At 40.9% G+C, this 26,040-nt stretch overlaps 1 protein-coding gene across 3 annotated transcripts in view; it reads right to left on the bottom strand.

The window, feature by feature from the left end:
* The window catches only part of ajap1 (adherens junctions associated protein 1), a 316,781-nt gene that overhangs the window by 19,180 nt on the left and 271,561 nt on the right, over positions 1–26,040 (bottom strand). For 2 of the 3 annotated variants that reach the window (XR_015753488.1, XR_015753487.1), the window contains exon 5: positions 14,518–14,644. The exons of the other annotated variant lie outside the window; for it this stretch is intronic. The gene's annotated coding sequence lies outside the window, so the exon portion shown is untranslated. The remainder of the gene's footprint in view (positions 1–14,517; positions 14,645–26,040) is intronic. 3 annotated transcript variants of the gene reach the window in all.

The raw sequence follows: 26,040 nt of genomic DNA, 5'->3' as shown, positions 1-26,040 counted from the left end.
AAACTCCACACAGACAGTTTCCTGAGGCTGGAAACAAACCTGGGTCCCTGGCACTGTGAGGCAGAGTGCTAACCACTGAGCCACCGTGCTGAGGGAGTAGTACTAGTGCCTTAGCAACTGAACGCATAGTCACCAATGATGGAGTAATTAAAACTGTGGATGCTTAAGAGACTAGAATTGGAGGAAGACAGATATGTTGGAGGGGTATGTGGATCCAGGAAATTTCAGAGGTGGGGTTTAGAGGTGAGCTTACGGGGTAGCTGAAAACAAGAATGAACACATTCAAATGGAGGCATCGCTTAAGTGGGAGCACAGGGTGATGAGTGAACTAAACTTGGTGAGTAAGCATAGCAACTGCAGAGTTTTGGGTGACCTCAGATTTATAGAGGCTGGAACATTGGGAAGCCAGTTAAGAGCAACTTAGAATAGTCAAGTATAGAGATAACTCAGGCATGGATGAGGATTTCAGCAAATGGGCTAAGACAGCGGCAGAGGGGAGCAACATTATTTAAGTGAGAGCAATGGTCTTAGTGATGGCACGGATATTTGGTGGGTAGCTCATTTGAGGATCATATATGTTATCAAGGTTATAAACAATACTTTTGTCAGAAATGAATGGGCTGAATGGTTAGGAACAGTTAGTGAAGCAGTGACTAAAGGTAATGGTTTCTGTCAGCCCAAGATTTGATCAGAGGGCATTACTGCACATCCAACACCAAATGTTGGACATGATGTTGGAGATATGAGAGCAAGAGAGTCGATGATGAGATAGAGCCTGAACACTTCAGCATATTTGTGGATCCTGAGCCAAGAGCCCACTAGGGAACAGGGAACTCTGGATTTGGTGATGCGTAATGAGGGTGACTTGATTAGAGAGCTGAGGGCGAAGGATCTCCTAGGGACCAGTGACTATGATAGGATCAAATTCACCCTGCAGTTTGAGAGGGAGAAGCTGGAATCACATGTAACAGTGTTGCAATAGAATAAAGGGAACTCCAAAAAGATGAGGGAGGAGCTAGCCAGAGTTCATTGGAAGCAGAGCCCAGCCGGGAAGATGGTGGAGCAGCAATGACTGGAGTTTCGAGGAGGAACAACAGAAATTTATTCTGAGGAAGAAGAAACACATTAAGGGGAGGATGAGGCAGCCATGGCTGACAAGGGAAATCAGGGACAGCATAAAAGCAAAATAAAAAAACATACGCTGCGGTTAAGTGGGAAGTCAGCAGATTGGGAAGTCTTTAAAACCATCAGGGGATAACTTAAAAAAAAGCAATAAGGGAACAAAAGTGAAATATGAGAGTAAGCTAGCTAGTAATATAAAATAAGCTTGCAAGAGTTTGTAAAAGATATTTAAAAGATTAGAGAGAGGCAAGAGTGGATGTCAGATGGCTGAAAATGAGGCTGAAGAAGTAGTAACAGGGAACAAGAAAATGGTGGAAGAACTGAACAGGTACTTTATATTAATTTTCATGGTGGAAGATATCAGTGGCATATCAGACCTTCAAAAGAGTCAGGGGCAGAGGTGATTATAGTAGCCAACATGAAGGAGGTGGTGCTGGGGAAGGTGCTGGGGAAGAAGGTCTGAACGTGAATGAAATATGAAGACCAGATGGACCACACCTCAGAGTTCTGAAAGAGGTAGCTGAGGGGATTGGGGAGGCATTAGTGGTAATCTTTCAGGGATGACTGAAAGCCTGGGAGGGTCCCAGAAAATTGGAGAATTCCTAATGTAACACCCCTGCTTAAGAAGGGAGGGAGGAAAAGACAGGAAGACCAGTTAGCATGAACTTGGTTGTTGGTAAGATTTTAGAATCCATTATAAAGGATGGGATTGTGGAATACTAGAAAGTTCATGGTAAAATAGGGCTAAGTCAGCATGGCTTCATCAAGGGGAGGTCATACCTGACAAACTTGCTAGATTTCTTTGAGGAAGGAAAAACCAAGTTAAACAAAGGAGAGCCAATGGGCATGAACTACTTGGATTTCCAGATGGTCTTTGACAAGGTGCCTATACAGGATGCTGCTAATTAAGATAAGAACCCATGATGTTCGGGGCAAGGTACTGGTATGGGATAGAGCATTGGCTGACTAGCAGAATAATGAGGTCTTTTTCAGGATGGCAACTGGTCACCAGTGGAGTTCTCCAGGCATCAATACTGGGACCACAGTAATTCACATTATACATAATTTATCTGGACAAAGGAACTGAGGGCAGTGTTGCTAAGTTTGCATCTGACAAAGCTAGGTGGAGGGACTGGTGGTGTTATGGAAGGGGGCAAGCTGCAGAAGGACATGGGCATGCTAGGCAAGTGGGCAAAAAAGTGGCGGATGGATTACAATGTGAGAAAGCATGATGTCATGCACTTTGGTAAGGAGAATAGAATTATGGACCATTTGGTAAACGGGGAAAGGCTTCAGAAATCTGAAGCACAAAGGGATTTGGAATTCCTAGTTCAGGATTCTCTTAAGGTTAAGATGCGGATTCATTTGGCAGTTAGGAAGGCAAGTACAATGTTAGCATTCATTTCAAGAGGGTTAGAAGACAAGAGCAGAGGTGTACAGTTGAGGCTGTGTAATGCTCTAGTCAGACAGTATTTAGAATATAGTGAGCAGTTTTGGGCATTTTATCGAAGGAAGGATGTGCTGGCCTTGGAAAGGACCCAGAAGAGGTATACAAGAATGATTCCTGGGATGAAGGGCTTGTAATTTGAGGAGTGGTTGAGGTCTCTGTGTCTGTACTTGATGGAGCTCTGAAGAATAAAGGGTGACCTCATTGAAACTTACATAATACTGGGAGACCTGGGTAGAGTGGACATGGGGAAGATCTTTCCACTGGTAGGAAAGACTAGGACCCAAGGGCACAGCCTCAGAGCAAAGTGTTGACCCATTAGAATGGAGACTAGGAGGAATTTCTTCAGCCAGAGGATTATGAATCCGTGGAACTTATTGCCAGAGAAGGCAGTGCATTTAAGACAGAGATAGATAGGTCCTTGATTAGTAAGGGGATGAAGGGGAGAAGGCAGGAGAATGAGGTTGAGAAACACATCAGCCAAGATTAAACAGCAAAGCAGATTCGATGAGCCAAACGGCCTAATTCTGCTCCTTTATTTTATGGTACTTTTGGGTAAAGTGCAAGGGGACAGCATGTAAATGAGAAATAGAAGGGAAGGGGGTGAAAGATTGAACCATAATGATATCATTAGGTGCCATGTAATACCATGTTGCAACCCTATTCCCACGCCATTTGATCTCTGAACTTGGGTCATTCATGTTAGAGAATTTCTTCGTGACCAGATTGCCATTGCTAACACTCTTTCAGGATGAAAGCAACTTAAGGCCAGTTCTGAAATTCGGGACCTGATTTTAAATGCAGGCCCGTTCTGGACAGGTGGATAGCAGTGTGAGTTCAAAAACTCAACTCTGGCTCCAGACATTTAACTCCAACTGTCAAACAATGGAGTAAAGCTGTGGCCTAGAGATCACCCACTGATAGAAGGTGGATAACTGGAGGTTATAAACATGGGGGAATGGTTCAAGTAATGTTTTTAGTTTGCTTGTGTCTTTCAGTTCAGAAAATCAAACTAAAGCGAAAGCAGGTTGAGTTAGAGGTCACATGAGTGTGGCAAGTAAGCTATTGCAAATGCATTTCTTCAAACATCTTCTGTTACACAAGAAATAAATTATATACTCTCATTTTTGGTTCCAGGTTACTCAATATACTCAATCAACAAAGAAAATTATAATTTATGAACAAAATGCATTAATTCTAGTCAGTCTCATTTTCATCAGTCACTACAGACGCACTTCATCCATTGTCTCTAAGACAATCAGGCTTTTAATGATATGCATGAGAGATGTTGGTGTCTGCTCGTTCCTGGGTTGATGTCCCTTTCCCGGGAATTGCCGTTCCCATGATGAGGCCATGATCAGAGTAAGATGCCTTTGTCTTTCAGATTCAATATCTTTGTTGAGTAGATCACTTTTAGAACACATCGAGCGATTGTTACTAAAGCTGCTTCTTGTTCTGTGCCTCAATACTGCTGTGCATTCTCACATGCACTAAGTTTGTGAAGTACTCACACACCAATGACTAATTAGACAAGAACTTTGCTAGATAGCTCACTATTCCAACAATACTTGTTCTACTTTCAGATCCGTTGATAGGTGGATCTCTGCTGCAGCGCTCACCTGGTCAGGGCCTAGGCAAAGTCCTAAAGTCCCTTCCTAGTAGTCACATGGGGTTTCAATCACAGTCCACAAATAGCTTCTTCCATCATGTCCCCACATTTATAAACTAGCAGTTAATCTACAATAACATCCACACTAAGAAGACCATTAACTATCATACATGTCTGCATTGATATGCCTCCAGAGCAAGAGAAATGCCAAATAATATGTGAACTATCTGCAGCTCCCAAATGGCATCCAGAATGTAGTTTTGCTGCTGCTTTTATCAAGCTACATTTGGCAGTAACCATCCTTCACAGCGAGGGTATTAAACATCTTGCCTTGACATGTTGTGACAAGATTTCTTCAAAGGTTGTCATGGGTAGCAAGCTCTCTTTAAAGTTTTATTGAAATCCTTTGGATCTATGCACACTCTTAGTCTTCCAGGTTCTTTCACTGCTCACATGCTGCTAACCTAGTTGGTAGGAGGTTTCACTTGCTTAATTACTCCATTCTTTTCCAGCTCTTTCTATCTGGATCTGGAGCAGCAGGAACCTTCCTCAGTAAATGTTGAGTTGGCCTCACACTCTCACTAGTGAGAGATGATATTCACCAGTAAGACTATGAAAGCATCTTTGCAAACTGGTAGGATTGGTTCAGGAATCCATGAGTTAGTGGCCCATGGAATTCTGCAAATCTCTTTGACACGTGTAGGATTACCAGTCTAAGCTTCAGATTTGTTTCAGCTTAGATGAGTGAACCTTGCTTAATGTCTAGTATCCTGGAACTCCAGATCTTACTTTGTGCTATTACATTAGACTTTCAATGACTGGATGTGTTTTCTCTGGGTGCTCTGGTTTCCTCCCACAATCAAAGATGTGCAGGTTTGGTGAATTGACCATGCAAAATTATCCATAGTGTTCAGGGTTATGTAGGTTAGATGCATTAGTCAGGGGAAATGTAGAGTAATAGGGTAGGGCAATGGGTCAGGGGAGGTACTCTTTGGATGGTTGGAATGGACTTGTTGGGCCAAATGGCTTGTTTCCACACTGTAGGGCTTCTATGATTTCAGACACTCTCGTCCTTTTGGCATGAGTATCATTTCATTATACAGCCTCAATCTTCCCTTCATAGGGCCTGATTTGTGAGGCCTCACCAACTTTCTTCACTATCTTGAGCTACATTGCTCAGGTCTGCCAAGCTCATCGTGCTTCACGAAGCACCAATGTCTATCTGACACTTCATATTCACTTGATGGTCTCCTTCTGCAGTCATCATTCTGACAGTCACACAATATTTATCACTTTTGGACCTGATGATGTCATCTTGGATCTATTGTGTGTCATAATTTGTCAGGATCATTGGCTGACATCTATCCAGCAATTACCTTTACCAGCTGCCCTGCTTCTTTGTAGCTGAACACTTGAATGCAAAGTAATTCAGTTTCTTGCAATCAGAGTACTGTTTTCCTAATGCTGAATGTGCTTACTTTTCTTCTGTGAGCTGTCCCTCACAACTGTTGCATCCTGCACTCTGGCCGTGATCTTGCTGCTGCCCTTCTATAAACATTCCTTCCCTTTTTCCACATGTTGATCTTGTTAGGCTTGGAATATCTCACAGCACAATGAAAAGTCTCCTCGGTTCTCCTATTAATATGATCCAACTGATGCATTAGAGCTTTTGTACATCGGGAGAGCGTTCTTGAGAAGAAATTTCTCCTCTCTCAACAGACATGCTCTTATGCTCTGGACAATCCTATCTCTGATCTGATCATCTGTCAATCATCCAATAATTCAGCTAGATGTATCAATGCCAGGCAAACATTGATGAACAGTCTTCCTCTCACTGCCTCCTCTGATTTTGAGTAAATGTCATTCATAAGTAATATTATATGAGGGTTCAAAGTATGTAAATCCTTCAAAATCTCTAATGCAGAGGTCTCTGCTCCTCAGTGAAATATTTCACCTGTGCTGATAACAGGGATGTTACTCTTATTTGATTATGATTTTAATTTAATTCTATCTTAATGTTTTGGAACTGCCAGTCAAAAAAATTAAATACTTCATATCTTCTATCAATCCTACAGCACCGGGGACTGAAAAATTCACAGTCACTCACTCAACACGCATTTCACAGTTACAGACTGCAGTTTTAAATTTTCTTTTTAATAGTGGCTGGCTCTCTTACATCCACATAATTGATTCAATCACTCCTGGACATTACTGAAATCCTGTTTCAACTAATGCCCTTACAGCTGCCATAAACTAAAAGAAAAGCAAGTGTATGGCCACAGTAAGCCAGCTAGCATAGTTAGTACAACTGCATTTCTCAAAATGCGGAGGGAGGTGTAAATGATAGCAGCAGGAAAGGCCGAGGATTTCCAAGGTTCCTGTTCTTCCTGGACTCCCAAGGAAGGTAAAGGAAGTTGAAAATCTTGCCTTTTTAGGGTTCCTCTCACCATAGTTCCTTGCTGTATGAAACACTTCTGTTTCTTCCTCGGGCCCTTGCTAAAAATTACAGAGTCAACTGCATCATTGGCACTCAATAAACATGCGTTCAAAAGGACCTCACTAATTCTGGATGGATAACATAGCCTTCTGCTTATGTGAGATGGTGAAAGTTGGAACCTGTCATTTCCAAACAGTTCGATGCAAGAGAATAACTTGGGTAGCCATAACTAATCAACCCTGCTGCTCGTTCCCACTGCTTAAGTAGGGTTTAAATTATCCCCTTCCTCACCTCCAATCTCATTTAAGTCTTAGAATTAAAACAAAAACTTGACAACAGTTTCCATAAACCTTGCAATCAGACCCTCAAGGGCCGTGACTATAGATAGTGCAATAGATGGAAAGAGCTGCTAATTTAATTGGGAAGTATGGTACTAGTTTTAGTTTGAGTTATAGAGTTTCTTCGCAGCTCTAGCAAATATAGTTTGTGCTTCCTGCTAATGAATGTGAGGCCACATTGAAGGCTTACAAAGTAGGCTAGAGGGATTGCATGCTCATAACAATTTGACCTAAGGAGCCCACAGCAGAGTTAAAAGGGTTAAGTGACCGGTTAAGAAAATACAGACGATAATTAGAAATGTCATAGAAATCAACATAACTCTTGTGCTTGAGGTGAACTATGTGGAGGAATATGTGGAATCCCAGTGCTACATCTGCCTGACCCTGCTAAGGACCTGTTTCAATTGGCTCAGCCTGTATAATTCTGATATCTGCACCAGAAACAAACTCAGAAGAAAGTCTTCCAAGTATCAAAGAATCAACCCTTTTTCTGACCTCATTCTCTTTCGCTATGCCTTGTTGCATTTTAGTCTTGCCACATTTCCCTTTCCCAATGCTGAGCATCTCCTTTCCTGCTCTATTGCAAAGGTCACGGGCTTGTCATTCTCTTTAGGCAGCGCACTATACAAATTGACACTATTACTTTTTACAGTGGCCACTCCATCTATATCTAAACTGCTTGCAATCGCAATGCAGAAATACTTTATTTCCAGTTCAAGTATAAGAACGGGATTCTGCTTTCTGTTTGAATAAAAATGTTAAGTATTGCAATTAGTGAACTGATGGTCATGCCTCACCCATGCAGTTTTGCCAGTTCAAGCAGATCAAATGGCATAGAATGCATGGCAGTCTGCCAATGGCATTTTTCAACTGAAAAATTGCAACCACGATTGAGTTAATTAATCTGCGTGAAAAGCGGCAGCAGTGTGAGGAAATGCTCCCCCAATTATTTCTAATTTCAATAATTGCTTGGTGTTACAGATTGTAAATATTGTTAAACAGAGAAATGAAGTTGAAGCTTTTTATCCTGCATTTATCAAAACTGGGACTCAAAAAATCAAAGAAAGAAATGGAGCAATTATTTAAACAGCATAAGAAGAGAACGCTGATTGGTGAGACTAGATTCCCTACAGTTTGGAAACAGGTCCTTCAGCCCAACAAGTCCACACCGACCCTCCAAGGAGTAACCCATCTACCTACTTGATATTTACTCCTGACTAACGCACCTCCCACTATGGGCAATTTACATGGCCAATTCACCGGACCAGCACATCTGTGGATTGTGGGAGGAAACTGGAGCACCCGGAGGAAACCCACGCAGACACAGGGAGAATGTGCAAACTCCACACAGACAGTGCCCGAGGTGGGAATCCAACCCAGGTCTCTGGCGCTGTGAAGCAGCAGTGCAAGCCATTGTGCCACCGTGCCACCACTGCACTGTTAGACCATGTTCAGTATGAAGACTGCTAACTATGAATCTTATTTTAAACTCAGAACGGCCTTGTGTAGATTCTGTTGGTCAGCTCATTACATTAAGGAATGCATTAGAGATTCACCGTCTCCATGATCCTTTCCTCAATGAAATAAGATGCAACACATGGACAAATTCCTTCTGCTAAAATGAACAGGGTTCTGTATGTGAATATACAGAACAACATCGGTTATTTGCACATCAATTATCCGAATTTCGGATTATCCGAACAAGATTTCAAGATCCCAGTATGGCTTCCTTTGTTTACGATCAAATCAGTTATTCGAACAATCAATTGTCCAAACAAAATACTCCCCACCCGTCTCATTCGGATAATTGAAGTTGTGCTGTATATATAGGCCCTGGGACACAGAAATGAACCACACCGCAAACCCAGCCATTAATCTTAAATGGCTCAGGTGTATTTCTAAGCACAGTCAGGATTATTTAGGAAGCGCTGTCCAGTTTTGCAATCACCTCTCATTACATTTATGGTGTTCTGAGTGTTTCCGAGCACCCTGCTGGTTGAGGACAGTTGGGACACTGCCTGCCACAGACAGTCAATGGGACATGCTGTTTCATGTCAATCATTGGGATACACAGGCTACATTCTTGGCATCACACTAAGATGTAGACCTATATCCACATTACTAATCAAAACCAGGATACATGAACATCAACTAGCCACAAAATGACATGACCCTCTCTCACTAGTATCCTTATATTCAGATGAGGAAGGACAACACATCCATTCTAGGACTAGTCAAACAGAGACACGCACGAGATTTCCTAGAAGCATAGCATTCCAACCAGAACTCTATCAACAAACACATCGAGTTAGACCCCATCTACCACCCCCTGAGAAGAAGAAGAGGAAATAATGTCACCACAGAAAATGCTATCACCAACCCAAAGAAACCCAAACATAAATAGAAAGCACAAATTATCAACCTGGAGGCCCACTGAAGATGTTACCTGTTAGGGTGATGAAATGTCTGGAAATGAACCTTCCAGCTCAGCGAACAAACCCACAACCAGAATCAAAAACATCTTTCTAGCTGATGGGGGCATCCTCTTCATGGAGAATGCCACTCACCTTTTTACTACAAAGTAGCACTGTGAGACAGCTAGCGTCTCATGTTGCTCACATTTCTGAGATAGCTTTCCCAAGGAACAAATGATTCATTACTTGTCGGTACAGAGTTTAAGTGTTGCTTTTTTTAAAAAAAGAGACAAGGTCGAAGTTTTTCATCTTGCATTCCTCTGGGCACCTTTCAGAGCCAAAAGTGGCAGGTTTTGGCCTTTCCTTGTTAACTTCAAAAGGACACTGACTTTCAGTAAGGTGGCAGGGGAAGGAAAACAGTATGGGTTGGTGAAATAATTCGAGCGAAGCTACAAGATAATTAATAAACCGTGACACAGTGGATTGAAAGTGGTACACAACAAACTCATTTGTTATTTCTCCTCCGAGCCATTTAAATTAGATACACTTACCGGCTGGAGAAATGATGATCAAAACCGAAGGTAACTCCTCCCCAATTAAAGGGTGCTGCCACTTTAAGGCAATCAAAATTGAAAACTGACCCTTCTTGTAATTAGTTTGTTAAGCAATTTGCATCGAATATGAACATACAATAATTAGTAATGGCTAAGTGGTTAATTATCAGAATTATTATGGCTGTAATTGTAATATAACAAATAAAGCAGATGGGATTTATTGCCATTTTTATGTATTATAATATATGAGCACAATGTGTATTTCTGGCACATCCAATGTCTGCATCCATCAGTTCATGAGAGAGCATCCATAATTTCTACTTCACTTACAATGAGGCGTCTACTATACTCAGCAACCATATTGAAAGCTGAGGAAACAGTTCTTAAGGATGATTGAGACAGGGGTTGAGACAGTATGTCTGTTAATACATGAGAGTGGATTGCAACCTTATCATGAACAACTAAGTGAATTTTCTGACTCATGCTCTAAGGTCATCACATCTGGAAAGGAATCATACATTCAACCCAAAAGTCTGAAAATATACACCAAAGCAGGTTGAGGTTAATACTCAATCTTGTTCAACATTGAAAGCTGCAGAGCAACTGTGGAAATAGAAGATGCATTTGCAACTCCTTCAATCTGTAACTCACTGAAAGGAAGGCAACAACTTTGGGCTTCTCCCAAATGACAGTCGACTTGCCTGTGATAATGATCGTAGCAAATTGATTTGGTGGATTGGATATCCTCATGAGGAAGTCTCATCTTTCCAGGCACTCTCTAACCATGTTATAGTCAGTCATCTAAATTGAAGGTCAAGGACACAACGTGGGGCATCAGAAAGTGGGAGAAGAGTGAGTGGGATGAAATGTGCTGATTAGGTGAAACCAAATTTATAAAGTTAAAAATCACACAACACCAGGTTATAGTCCAACAGGTTTATTTACAAGCACTAGCTTTTGGAGCGCTGCTCCTTCATCAGGTGGTTGTGGTTTATACTTCACAACCACCTGATGAAGGAGCAGCACTCAGAAAGCTAGTGCTTCCAAATAAACCTGTTGGACTATAACCTGTTGTTGTGTGATTTCTAACTTTGGATACTCTAGTCCAACACTGACATCTCCAAACCAAATTTATAATATTGCAGGAGAAATGCCAGGCAGAAAGAGATTCTGAAACCTAGGAACAAAGTTAGAGAGATGTATAGCTCAGGGGTTCGATATAGTGAGGATGGTTCCTTTTCTAATGAGTTAACACCCTATACAATGAAGGCTTATCCTGCCCTTTAACCAATATTTTGCTCATTGTGTGCAAGTCTTGGTTGCATCATTTGGGATAGCAAGGAAAACAAAACTGCATTGATGGCGAGGGTCACCATCGGTTCAATACACCATCAAAAGTGTCAAAGGTGGAGGATTGGTGGCTATGGAGTAGGTCGCTGAGGGCCAGAGCAGCCCCCAGGTTCATTAGAGGAACAAACCTCGGGATGGGAGTGTGTGGAAGGAGTTAAAAGGAATGAGAAAACGAGAAGTAAGATCACAAAGTATCAACCTTAATTCAGCTCAACATGTTCCAAGGAACAAATGATTCATTGCTTGTCAGAACAAAGCTTAAATAGTGATTTTAAAGGAAGGGACAAAGTCAAAGTTTTTCATTTTGTATTCCTCTGAACTGCAAGGAAACCAACTTTAGAAAGGAATTTCTGTAGTATGAGAAGAGAATGCTGATTAGTTGCATTTTGGTTAGCTTGGAAAAACACCAGGAACTAATCTGTCTCTTTACTAATTACATTTAAAAAAAAAACAAACTTTGATCCTGATGAACACAAAGCTTCAACATCACGTCTCTTTTTAAGCAATGTATAAGTTTATATTGAAAGTTAAAAGCTTCCTTTCTTATTGCTGCCCTGCTGCTGCTGAACTCCTGACACATCCAACAATTGTCGAGATTGCTAACACTGTCCAAAATCCTGAAACTTTGGCTTTTCCAAAACTCTACAGGTATATCCCAAATCGAACCTCATTGTTCTATCATCTTATCTTCATCAGCTAACATAGTCTCAGAGTTCTCCAAAATCTTCAAGTTAAAATGTACATCTTTGTTGTTTATATTCCTCAAGCCTTCACCCTTCCTTATCTCTATAATATCCTTCACTGTTGTTGTGGTTCTGTTCGCCGAGCTGGGAATTTGTGTTGTAAACGTTTCGTCCCCTGTCTAGGTGACATCCTCAGTGCTTGCGTGCCTCCTGTGAAGCACTTCTGTGATGTTTCCTCCGGCATTTATAGTGATATTATAGTGATCATTATAAATGCCGGAGGAAACATCACAGAAGCGCTTCACAGGAGGCTCCCAAGCACTGAGTATGTCACCTAGACAGGAAACGAAACGTCTGCAACACAAATTCCCAGCTCGGCGAACAGAACCACAACAACGAGCACCCGAGCTACAAATCTTCTCCCAAACTTTGAATATCCTTCATCCTTTCGAACTGTCCTATTCCTCAGATTTTAACTTTTTGTGCATACTCATCTCTTTCACCCCAGCATTTTGAAATGTATAGATTTTACAGTTTGGAATTCGTTTCCTCAACTCCTTCAAATCTCTGCTGTTTCTCTCCTTCTTTAAGAGCCTCTGTAGGATCCGACCTCTGGCCAAATCTTTGGTTTTTCCTTCTAAGGGTATGTTCTTTGGTTTGATGTACATTTCTTTCTTACAGCTTCTGTGACTCTCATGTTTTTACTAATTTAAAAGTGTTCTATTAATGCAAGTTGTTAGGTAAAGTTAAGCAAAGAGAGGCAAAATTAGAAAATAATAAAATTGAACAAGTTTATCATTGTAAGATTAATACATGTTTAACAATATTCAAACATACTACATTTTAATATAAAACAATGCCAGATGGATGGAAAGACTATTTTGAAACACCATGGGTACTTTTGTGAAACTCATCTCATTTATTGCCCTTACAGTGTTTAATATTAAATCAAAAACAGATTTAGCATAAATGGTCTATTCAAAGTTAGAACCATAAGTTAAATTATGGGCCAATTCCTACTTTCAAGGAACAATTGTGATTTCTTCCTAAGTGTTCATTGACTTATGCCAAGATTTGTTTATAAACAAATAGATATTTACTTGTTATGTTTTGATTTTAAACCCCAGAGGTTTTCTACAAATATTAGGTTTTCTTTTCCCAGAAACAAATACAAACAACATTTATTTTCGAAAAACAGCAAACTTGGCTTCATCATTGAACAGTTGAGTCACGGATGGCATCCAATGTAAACAATGCTTCATTGCTCTTTTTGTTAAACCTTCTGAAATTTTGCCACAATTTGCAAATATGTCAAGTCTTTTGAGATGCTTTAGGTCATAAATGACTTGAAATAAGCAACTGCACCCTGGATAAGCTAGCTAAAAAAAAGTCCTTTATCTTGGTGTCTATTGATCTTTATCAACTTCACTTCATCCCCATTGTAAACATAGCTAACACAATATTGAATTGATAAATCTGCTGGGAAGCTGAAAAGGATCAGTAATAAACCCATTAAAGCTTCACAAATTTTAATGCCAGACACAAACAAGGTCAGCTTTCTTGAGACCATATTTTGAAGCTATTTAGTGCCAAGTTGAATGGTCACTGTGCATATAACGTTCAAATGTCTTGCCCTGAACTCCATTATTTTCATTTCATGACTCAGATCCTTATCCATAACATTGCTGAGAAATATTTCTGAAGGATATAGAGAGGAAAAGGTAGCACTATAATAATTAATTCTTCCACCCCCAAGAAAATTAGCTTGAATGATCTTTCCTGAAAATTAGGAATATTCAATGGGTGACCATTTGAACGTTGCACTATTTCAACTGGTTTTTCTTGCAATTATGTCAATCTTCAAATCACCATTATACATAGCAGAGGCTATACTGAAGACAGGCTGTACCTAATCAAGGACCTTCCTTTTAAATTGGAGCACATCACACCAGTGGTCATGCAAACCCATTGTTTCTTCAGGAGTGTGAAAAACCTGAAACTCAAACCTTTTCGGTGAGAGTGTGTTTGGAAGGTCTTTCACAAAAAACAGCCTGCACTTGCAAGTGGTGAAAATTTCCATTGCTCCACAAGCATTGTTGGGTGGGATCGATGTGGTTGGTGGGCTTGGCTTCTGGGCCATATTCAACATTTTATGGTATTTCTGAATTGACTGGGATTTCAATTTGTTGGACTATCTGAAGTAAATAGGGCAAAGGAAATGATGTTAACCTCATGTTAACCGAACACGGTTTGAACGTCAAATTTGGAAATGTCGAAAATAGATCCCAATTGATAGATGGGCAGTGATACCACATTCACAAGTTGGCTTTGTTGTGCTTTCTGGAATAAAATCACTGCAGGACACAGTGCAGTTTCTTTCCACACACATTGAGTGATGTTCAACAACACCACAGAAATGCCAACAATGCCATTAGGATGGAATTGATCCCAACAAAGGCTACACTGGATTTATTTTTCTCTAATATCTGGCCTTCCCTCCTCAGACAACATTAACAATTAATGTGAAAGGAGCAGATGGTCTGAACTGGAGAGTCATACTTACCAAGAGTTAGAAAGGTGATGTCTGCCCGCCCCAGGAGTAAGAACCTTCGGCCAGTCAGCAGGAGATTTCAAACCATTTCTCCGATACGAAGGGCACTGGGATTAGCTGCCGTTCAGATGGGGGTGTTCTGCAGTGAGCAGAGAAATGGGCTTGCACGTGCTGGCAAGTAATACACATCAAGCAGGCCTAGTACGGCTTGCTACAAGCTAAGCTTGAAAAAAAAGTCTTTGTGAAGTGGCACTTTGCCAAGTTATTAGAGCATCGACCTCTAACCTTTAATGAAAAAAAGACTCTTCTGATATTTTAAGCCAGGTGTCGGTTTGATCAAGATCCCCAAAACTGGGCCGATTAACATCTTCAGTTTTGTTGAAAATTTCACCAAAACGTTTTTAATCTCTTTTTTTTTTTAAGAAATCAAAGTTTGTGGAATTTATTAAAAATTAGCAGGCAGACACCCTTAATAACAACACATATAAAACATCAAATCCTTAACTAAACTGGTCCTGTTGTTCCTAAAATGTTGAGTCATACATTAAAAAATAATCATGCCTTATTAACACTTTATGAATGCTTTTGGATTGAAGGCAACATTCCTACATCCAATGATTGTTACATTGTTCTGTTTTTAATTTAAAATGATGCATATATTCCATCTTTCCCATTCAAATAATTGTTTGTGTTCATCTCAATAAGACGCACCATTCCCCCACCCAGGAGACAAAGTCTCCATTTCTGCTGACTGACTCAAGCCTGCCTGATTTGAAATAGTTGCACACGAGTGGCTTGATTTCACTCCACCACAGCTTGCAACATTGGTCACTCTCTAACTGAGAGGCCAGGCAGGCAAGTATCCTGACCCCTATATACAGCATTGATTGCCTTTAGCCTTCACTCTCTCACCTTATCTTCCTCTAAGGTTATGTAAAATTATAAACTTCCCACAAGTAATGATAACTAAATAATTCTCATAATAGTGAACTGATCATGAAAAGAAATGAACGTTTGGAATAAACTTTCACTTGGGATACTAGTGACTAAAATTCTGAACTATAACCTGACAGGAATGTCAAGGTCACTTCTCAAATACTGAGCATTTCTAGGCAATGACCCAAGAACACATATTTGATTGTTGCTTACTAAATGAATTTGATTGGCCTCTAATTACACTTACTTGGTTCCAAACTTTGTCTCTCACCAATTTTCACCCCTTCACTCTCCTCTCCTGAAGGCATTGACTCCTGGACTCTGATTACCCCCAGCGTTGTACCTTGTCCCAAGCAATGCTTTTTGGCCATGGGAGCGGCAGAAGATTATTTTGCAATGAATCCCAATTCTGGCCAAACAGTACTTTTATCCATTAAAGATTGAATCTACCAACGATCTAATGATGACAACTGGACAGTGATGACAAGGAGCAGGATCCCAGGGCAATGAGAAGGGGCCATCTATAGCATCTAAATACCCTAAATTGAGACAACCTAATCAATGCTGAATAAAATTGAGAGCTTTCTGATTTGAATGGCTCAGACATTCTCAGAGTAAACACCGGAAAGGAATTTCTTCAATGGTTTTGGTCAATAATGTGGCCATTGTCTTCTAGGACTCAAAGGAATGCAACAGGCAAACACATATAAAAAAAAAGATCCGAGCTCGGAAAATGAGAAGATGCAACAAGTCACATTTTCTTAAAATATGAAGGGATTATTTTTATACCCCCAGGTAAATAATATATTCTCGACATATCTTGAAGTTTTCCCTGGAATGCTAGTTCCATTTGACAAATGTTTTGCATCCTCTAGGGGAAACTGACTACCCTATTACTGCTTGTGGGAATGATATAGAATATAAATGGAAAGTCTTTAACAACAAGATATATAAATAGGTGACAAACAAATATGCACAGTGTATCCAAAGTTAAAACAAGGAAGTATGACAGGAAAAAGTCTGGGTGGGAAACAAGCCATGTACAGAGGAAACGAAAGATGTAAACAGAAACGTTTTTGTATGTTAATTACATCTAGTACTTGATGAAACACAGTTGACTAAAAGGGTCTGTTGAAGAATCCAAGATCAGCTGACAGGCCGATGGGTAAGGAGACTATAAACGACTATGAAAGTAGTTGGATAAGTTATGTGAACTCTCTCAAATACTGCATTAGACTGTTGAAAAATGCTACAGGCCAACTTAGAAAGGCGTCAGCTTATATGAATGAAATGTTCAATTAATATTTGCTTTAATACACACTCAAACAGAATGCTCTACTATTCCAATTGAACCATTTCAATAAAATTAGGAAAATCAAAATAGATTAACATATTCTGTTAGATCTAACAATAGCAACTTGAAAATAGATGGAAACGTTGGCCTGGATGGTATCTCCTCAAGAAGATGGACATATTAGATTACTTACAGTGTGGAAACAGGTCCTTCGGCCCAACAAGTCCACACCGACCCTCTGAAGACCAACCCACCCCCCTACATTTATCCTTTCACCTAACACTACAGGCAATTTAGCATGGCCAGTTCACCTAGCCTGCACATTTTTTTGGACAGTGGGAGGAAACAGTGGGAGAATGTGTAAACTCCATACAGACAGTTGCCTGAGGCGGGAATTGAACCCGGGTCTCTGGCTCTTTGAGGCAGCAGTGCTAACCACTGTGCCACATATGTTGTGCAGTAACCCTTTGGGGTTACAGTACAGAATGAATGGATAGAGATACGCACATTCAGGACAGCCAACATGACTTCTTAAGAGGAGGTTATATCTTAAGGAAACTAATGGTATTTTTTGAAGGAGTTAAGAAGGTGGTTGATGAGGGAAGCCAAGTAATCACTGCTGACTCCCAAAAAGCTTTCAATAATGTATCACACACAGGGATCCTTTACAAGATCAAAGCCTCTGGAGTTTGTATTATTTGTTGAACTAGATTAAGAACCTGCTGGCAGAACACAGGCAAAAAGCAGTGATAGATGGATTTGGATTTATTTGGATCATAAGGAATAAGAGCTCACCCAGAGGAGTCATGTCAATGTCAAAATCTTGAAAAATACCTTAAGGATAACAGAAGTGTTGGCACTATTTTCTAGATGATAGTTGAGATTAATATAGCTTTTCTCAGCTATGTCTACTTTGTGCCATTCTAAACTGTCCTGAATCAATAGTAGGATTACAGTATCTTGATGAGGTAATACTGAAAAATCAACTGTTTATTGAAATTCTGAATTTAATACAATGTGTTATCCATTGGTAGACTTTCCCTGTTGCCCGGGTAACCAGCCAATTAAGTAAAATTGGAAAAGATGGAATATGAATGTATGATGCTCAGATTCAGTCAATATATCCTTAAGTAGCTATTTGAGTTTGCATCTTGTTTACAGAGCCACAGAATGGTGGAAAGAGCCCATTCAGCCTGCACAGGTTTTATTTCATAGTTCCAATCTCCTGCCTTATCCCACAACCTTAAACATCATTTCTATCCTTATAAACATCCAAAGTCCTTCTGAATGCCTCCATTGAACCTGCCTCCAACACACTTCGAGGCAGTACCTTCCAAATTCCACTCACTATCCCATAAAGTTTCTTTTTTTCTCATATCAGACTTGCTTCATTTGCATACCATCTCATTTTTGTTTCATGCAAATGGATTCTCCCTGTCAACTCTATCCAGTCTGCTCATGATCTTGAAATGCATTTAATAAATCCGAAAAAAGGATTCATTCAGCACTTCCAATGCACCCAGTACTCAAAAAAGGTGAGTGGGCTAGAAACTGGGTCTGTAAATGTGTCTCTGACCCGTATTCACTTTGAACATGGTTATTTGATGGGGGTATATGGTCGCTATGTTTAAAGAAAAGTAACGTGCATTTGCAAAGTGCCATCCATGACCTCAGAATTTCCTAAAGCACTTTGCAGCCAAGTAAGTGTGTCACTGTTGTAATATCGAGAAACTCAGCAGACCAGCTATACACAAACAACAATGGGATGACAACGAGACAATCTGTTTTAGTTTGTGACGATGGTCGAGGGAACAACATTGGCTGCAGGGCACCAAGAGGAACCTCTTCAGAGGAGACAGCTGGTGTTGAAATTTAATGTCTCAGCTCAAAAACTACCATTCAGCAAAAAGGTTTAAGGTAATTTTCTCTGGATTTGATACATTATCTAAAGAGACCATTGCTAGCTTTTAACCAGTTCTTTTAATCCCTCAGTATTTAGGCCCAGAATGCCACAGATGGGTGGCTGACCCAATTTCTGTTGGGTCAGAAATTTGATTTGATGATTCATTGCTTCCAAACAAATGCAAATATGTTTTAAAATAAAACAATAAATCCATCAACCAAATATATTTTCAGGTTTTGAAGGTAAATACCATATATACTTGAGTAATAATCAAAATTTTTTGATGACGTGTTAAGATTAAATTTATGGAGTTGACTATTACATGGATACTATTTTTGAGGGGCTGAAATTCATGCCCGTCAGGTTCCACCAGCAGCTCTCACTGTAATGTTGCAGCAAGAACAGTGTATGCTCAGGGACACACATGCCCAGGTTATGGATTGGGCCAGGCTGCATCTTTGAACTCTTTGCTCACCCTCACGCATTCTCAACATCCCTGCCTTGCACATTTTGCCCCTCAGCCAGAGATATCAGGCTCATGTTAACACTGTCTTCATTGGCAGAGTAAGTCTAGGGCAGCCTCCAACAGCAGTCTGAGACCTGAGAGGCAGGACGCTTTCCTCATAAGAGATGAGGAACCAAATGCGAGGCTGCTCACCACCCGCGTTGACTCTTTCTGCCTTATTGTGGGCTGTTTCCCTCCTGGAATGAGAGGGGAGAAGGGAATATGGGAGATAAAGATGGGGAGCACAAGTATTACATTTGGTACAAGTGAGGTGGTATTCTGATCGAGTGAGTAGGACAGCAGTGAGCATGCATGTTGAGTGGTGGTGGAGGCTGGGCTGGGAGTCACTGAGTGAGGAAGGATGTTGCAGGCAATAGTGAGATAGTGATAGAGTGTGAGCTGAGAGGTAGATGGGATAGCAGAGACACAGAGAGTGAGTGTGAGGTAGCAAACAAGAGATGGTGGCATTAATGCTGATGGAGTGGAGAAAGACATTGACCTTATTCTGGGCATTTCTCCGGGCCGAGGTTTCTTTAACCAGGCTGGCATGGTCTGGTCCATGTCCTCCAATGCTAATTGTGGGGCAAGAGGAAGACCGTCCCTTGTACAACCTCATCCTGCAGGATCTCCAGAGTGGTGCCCACAGAGTGGAGCACCAATATCAACCGTCTGCCACTCCTGACTGACAGTCCCTGTCCAGGTACACAATGGACTTTTGAAGATGGCACAGGTGCAAGGGATACTGGTGAATTCCATGATATTTGCTGAGTGGTGGGTCGTTCTGGGGAGTGGTACATGGTACGGTCTGCTGCAAACCAGATGCCAGCAGTGCCATACGGGCATGGTGGGCAATGAATCAAATGGGTTTGATAAGATACAGCAAGAAAACGCACTGGGCCTTGTGATGGTACAAGCTACTCCACTCAACTCAATGCAACTCACACTTAACTGGAAAAAGGTTGAGCACATAGCTTTCTAAGTCCCTAACTACTGCAACATCCCCCAGTGGCTGTCTTTACAGCAGACATATGCCAGAAGAACATTGGAGTTTCAAGCTCCAGAGTACAATCTCAAATTTCATTCAACTGCTCACCATCTATAGTTTTCTTGCAATAATTGTTTGTACCTAATTCTGTTAAAAGATACTCAATACCCAATATAATGATTGTAACAAGGTCAGCCAGGTGGAGCTCAGAGTATGAGTTCCCTGAGTGGGGCTCTTAATCTGGTCCAATCAGGGAGCCCTGGCTGACTGAGATAAACAGGAGTGTCAGAGGTTCTGAAAACAACCAATGCTGGAGATCACAGAGAGTCAGGCAGCATCCATAGAGAGAGAGCAAGCTAACATTTCAAGTCTAGATGACTGTTCATCAGAGGTTTTGTTCACTCGGAGGGAGCTGAACCAATGTCAAGAATTCTCTCCGTGTAAATAAAGGGTGACTTGTTGATGGGATACCGGCCTCTGTGGAGTTGTTTCACCTGGAGGCTAAAGGTAACAAGGTACAATGGTGTCTGAAACAAATTCATTAACTGCATTAAAATATAAGGGGCAGCACGGTCGCTCAGTAGACAGCACTGCTGTCTCACACTGCTAGGGAACTGGGTTTGACTTCCGCCTCGGGTAACTGTCGTGTGGATTTGCACATTCTCCCTGTGTCTGCAAGGGTTTCCTCCGGGTGCTCTGGTTTCCTCCCACAATCCAAAGATGTGCGGGTTGGGTGAATTGGCCATGCTAAATTGCCCGTAGTGTTAAGTGCATTAGTCAGGGGTAAATGGGTCTGGGTGGGTTACTCTTCGGAGAGTCGGTGTGGACTTGTTGGGCCAAAGGACCTGATCCTATACTATAGGGAATCTAATCTAATAATGCAGTCAGCCAGAAGCTAGGAAGGTTTTTGTGATGCATGGTTGACTGAGAGAAAACTCTAATGAGAAAATCTCGCCCTGGTATTTGTATAAAAGAATTTAACTTCTACTGTACAATATTAACTCAGCTTAGGGGGTTCATGCATTGTAAATCACTGTCAAATGTTCAGTATATTTGTCTGATCTCAATGGGTGCTGCAATGGACTTGTGTGCTTCTGAGCTGGAATAGTGAAAAATCATAATGTGCTCTGTTCCTGTTAGAGACCCCAGTTACAGTGTACACCTGGACATTATGGTTATAAATAGAATTGTGCAGCAACCATGGTAGAAGCATCTGCTGATGTTTGCATAAATGAAGAATGAGCATGTGAGTGAAATACCAGAGTTTTGCTGAAGCTCATTGATGTGTATTCCAGTGGGAGTTAAGATCTTCAAGACAAAAATTGATCGATTCAAAACCATCCTGGGAGCAGCTTGATTTAGTGCTTGCCTGTGAATTATTTGACTCTGCAAATCACTCAAACTGATTCAGAAGAATGTAAGCAATAGTGATGATTTCTTCCAGTCACAGCTATGACCACAATCCCGGATTCTGGCCTAAAGTGCTTTAGCAAAGCTCTGACCATTGAAGTGAACAGAGGCAGTGTGAGGCACGAAGGCCAGGCTTATTATGTACACTATTCGACAAACTAATAATTGGCGATGGAAAGGTTACGTTTGAGGTCAGGACTTTCAGGGGCAGAATGGTCATCAGCCCACAAAGCTATGTGTAGTTCATTAAGAATATTTTGTGGCCTGTTATCTGAGGCCAGCTATAGCTTTGGCCTATTGTTCTGCACCCACGTGGTACTGGGAGCATTGAAGCTGTCTGGAGAGAACCTCCCATTGGCAGATTGGACTCCAGCGCACCAGAAATCTTTTCAAGGCCCTGTCCCCTGCCAAGTTGGTCACAACAGCTGTTTCCCCTTCAGAACAGTGGCACAGCAGTTGAGGCCTATGTAATTTCTGGTTTTGAGAGTGGGATTGCTGTCTCTCCCTTACCTCCAATAATGGGCTGCAGTTTATTTCATGTTGGATCAGCCTTCTAGTTTTGGGAGCACTCTTGTTCGGAAGACAATAGTGTCCTCTGGCTATTCAATAGCCCATCAATTAGATGCCTCCATCAAACAGAGTGTGGGGTCAGACATCACACTTGACCCCCTGTGTCAGGGTCTCGAACTAAGGTATAAAATGTTTCTCAAGTCCCCATAAGGAGCTAAAATTAATTTTAAATTTAAGTTCCTTTCTTGCAAACGATTTAGGAGGTAGGAAGCACATTCCGACTGTAGTTCTTGAAACATTTCCCTTTCTGTCAAGGTTATTGAATCAGTTAATACAACTGTATAATTGAATAATAAATTTACATGAATAAGACCAAGCAATACAACGACATCTTGTATTTTATAGTACCTATAACATAATGAACAATTTCAAGATGTTTCTCAGGAGAATTATAAAGCAAACCTTGATACTGAGCCACATATTAGGATAGGTGGCAAAAAACGTTGATTAATAAACATTTACTGATGAACATTTTAAAGGGGAAGTGAGGGGTAGGAGGTGGAGGAGTATAGGGAAGGAATTCCAGAGCTTAGTTGAGCGGTAGAGTGATTAATATCAGGGATGCTATCAGTAAAATATCTCAGAGCATTATAGAGATAGAGACATGAGAGGTGGAAAGTTTAAGGGGGATACACGTGGCAAGTACTTCACACAGAGGGTGGTGGGCATTTGGAACGCCTTGCTAGCAGAGGTGGTAGAGGTATGCACGGTAGATTCATTTAAGATGCGTCTGGGTAAATGCATGAGTAGGTGGGGAGTAGAGGGATACAGATGCTTAGGAATCGCCTGACAGGTTTAGACAGTACAGTTGGATCGGCTCAGGCTTGGAGGGCCGAAGGGCCTGTTCCTGGCTGTAACTTTTCTTTGTTCTTTGTTCTTTGTACGTTGGATTACTGTACTGATCTCAGAAAGGGACTATATTTGTAAGGCAGCTAGACGACATTACAATATGACATTGTAATACAAGCTATCTCCATCTTACACTCTGTACAACAGTCATACAGTAAGCCATCACTCAGCCAGTTAATTAAGGAAGCAGTCAGTTAACCAATCAGCTGTATATTAAATGTTATAACAATACAAACAAGCATAGCAAACAGATTTGAGGTGGAAGGCTGAAATGTTATATCAACCTTCATAGTTAGTCATTAATAAACTTCCAAACCTTTGTTTCAGTAAGAACCCGAATCTCCATGGTGTATATCATGTGGGTTAACAGACAGCGAATCACATCACATCATAAAGGCAGCAAGAAGGCATTGAAAGCCAGCTGCAGCAAGTTTGTACCAAAGGCTGTAGAGGTGATAGCCGCAATGGCAATTGTAGGCTGTTATTTTCTTTCCAGTCACTCATCATCTGTCAAGTTCAGAGCTGATGTTTACACTTTCACAGTGAAGACTAAAGGTTACAACCTGTACTGAACTACAATGGAGGAAGAATATGCCCTCTCTTGCTCTCTTTTAACAAGGAAAAAGGGAGACTGTTCAATTTAAAGATAAAGCAATTGACGAGATGTCCAGGATAGCTCTGATTTGGTAAACAGCTACACAGTAAGAATGAAAAGGAAGCATCTGAATATGGACCCTCACTCCAATCACACACTGTCAGAATTTCAATTCTTCAAATAGAGAATAAATGATCAATGAAGTAAACAATAGATAATTTTTTAAAAAACATCACAGTAGAACTTCTTATCCCTTTGGGAAAAATAGGATTGAAAAAGAATAGAATCTTCCAATAGTTTTAATGATGACCATAAAAATCCTACCTAAATTTTTCGATTTCTCAAAGATCCATTTAAAGTCTGAGTCAACTTGGGGAACCACAGGCTGGAGTTCAGGTCGTACTATTAGCTGTCATGTGAAAAGATCAATGAATTTGTTGATAGATATTGAAGCACAAGTATGGACTGTGATTTCAGCAAGGCTGTGTAAGGAGGAGCCACCCAAGCAACAACATCAAAGATGGTTCCACATTTCCATGCATGGCTTGCATTAATCTCAATGAAGTCCAAGAGGTATCTGCAATGTTGCAGCTTGCAGATTCCAGTCAGACAAGACAAACCACATGGACATGTCAGAGAGACTGAAGAAGTTGACATGAAATATACTGTATGCCAAAGTGGACACAAGTGCCTGTTCAAATATTATCCTTTCATGCATCTTGCCTGAGATGTAATCAGGAAATTGACACAATTTGGTGTAGCCCACATAGTCTTTGTACTGGACTATCCTGATAAATGTCAATACAACTACAGAGAATAGACACTTGCAACTCTTTGCATAATTGATATTGCAGGACCATCTAAAAGCAAACAGACTTATACACTTAGTGGTGGGGCCCTGGGTAGCATTGTAGAACAGAGAGGTTGAGGGGTTCATGTATATAATCCTTTGAAATTTGCATCATGGATAGACCAGGTGGTGAAGAAGGCGAGTGGCATGCTTGCCTAACTGCTCACTCCTTTGAGTATAGGAGTTGGGAAGTCATACTGAGATTGGACAGGACATTAAGGCCCCTTTTGGAATGCTGTGTGTAGTTCTGGTCAGCCTGTTAGAGGCAGGATATTATTAAATTGGGGAGGGTTCAGAAAAGATTTACCAGACTGTTGCCGGAAATGGAGGGTTTGAGTTATAAAAATAGGCTGGCACTTTTTTCACTAGAGCATAGGAGGTTGAGGGGTGACCTTATAGAGGTTTATAAAATCATGAGGGGCATAGATAAGGTAAACAGCAAAAGCCATTTCTCTTGGGTGGGAGAGTTAAAATAAAGGGCCATATTTTTGAGGTAAGGAGAAAGGTTTTTATAAAAGGACATGAGAGGCAATTCTTTGATGGTTCATGTGTGGATGAACTGTCAGAGGAAGTGGTGGATGTTATAAAATTTAAAGGACATTTAGATAAGTTTGTGAATACGAAAGGTTTGGAAGTATATAGGTTAAATACAGGCAAGTGGGACTAGTTTTGTTTGAGATAATGGCCAGTGTGGACTAGTTGAACTGAAAGGTCTGTTTCCATGCTGTATGACTCTATAAGTTTATCATTGGTTGATGTGCATGCTATCAATGTACCATTACAATCTTTGAGATAACAATCTTTTTTTCAATTCCAATACCAAAGGTTCCAGATGGTGACATCAAGTCAACATAACCTAACAAGCCTTTACCCAGACAATATTGGCAACTTGAAGGCATTGCGATACTGCATCTGCCCAACCCAGCACTCAGATTCAGGAGAAATTCAAACTAGAACCGGACTCCATGGTATAAAACAACACCCTTTCCAAAGTTGAACACTGTCACCAATGAAGAGTAACATCCATCCTGTGTTCATCCTGATCAGCCCCTTTGCCAATGGTATGACAACTGTGAAAATTTTGCTTTTCTTTTACACACTGCTCCTCCCTCTTCCATCTTATTCTTGACATTTTAAATCCTCCTCTCAGTGGTCTAGGTGTTGACCGAACCCTGATGAGAAGACCTGGTTAGATTTATGAATAAAGTCTGGTGATATGTAATTCAATCACAGGCAGGAGAGGTGTCCTGTTTGATGGCTACAGTGAACACAGTCAGGAAAAATCTATTTCTCCTCAGAATGTTTTCAGTTGTACAATCTACAGCCAGCTCCTGATCCTAATGAGCGAGCCGACACAGGGAATGATTTGAGAAATAGCCAATTAAATAGACCACCTCTACATTTAATATCCAGTTCAGGGTGGTGAACTGGTTCCTGAGATGGGCATCTCAGCTGGCCTTGCCCCCTGGCAAGTTTGCCAGTGAGTACACTCCTGAAGCAGTGGTAGGGGAAGACAGCTACAACTCCTGTCCATGGAGCTCATAGGAAGTTTGCTGTCCAGATGATTGGAGACAATCTGTCTCTGCGTGATCGTCACGCACTGGCAAGGCTGGATGATGGAAATGTCCATGTACAGTC

The sequence above is a fragment of the Chiloscyllium plagiosum genome, unplaced genomic scaffold (assembly GCF_037043375.1).
Source record: "Chiloscyllium plagiosum isolate Xiang-an unplaced genomic scaffold, Cpla_swu_hap1 HiC_scaffold_37, whole genome shotgun sequence".
In the NCBI taxonomy this organism is placed as follows: Eukaryota; Metazoa; Chordata; class Chondrichthyes; order Orectolobiformes; family Hemiscylliidae; genus Chiloscyllium; species Chiloscyllium plagiosum.
The sequence above is the reverse complement of the archived record's forward strand: the minus strand, read 5'-3'. Positions and strand labels throughout refer to the sequence as shown.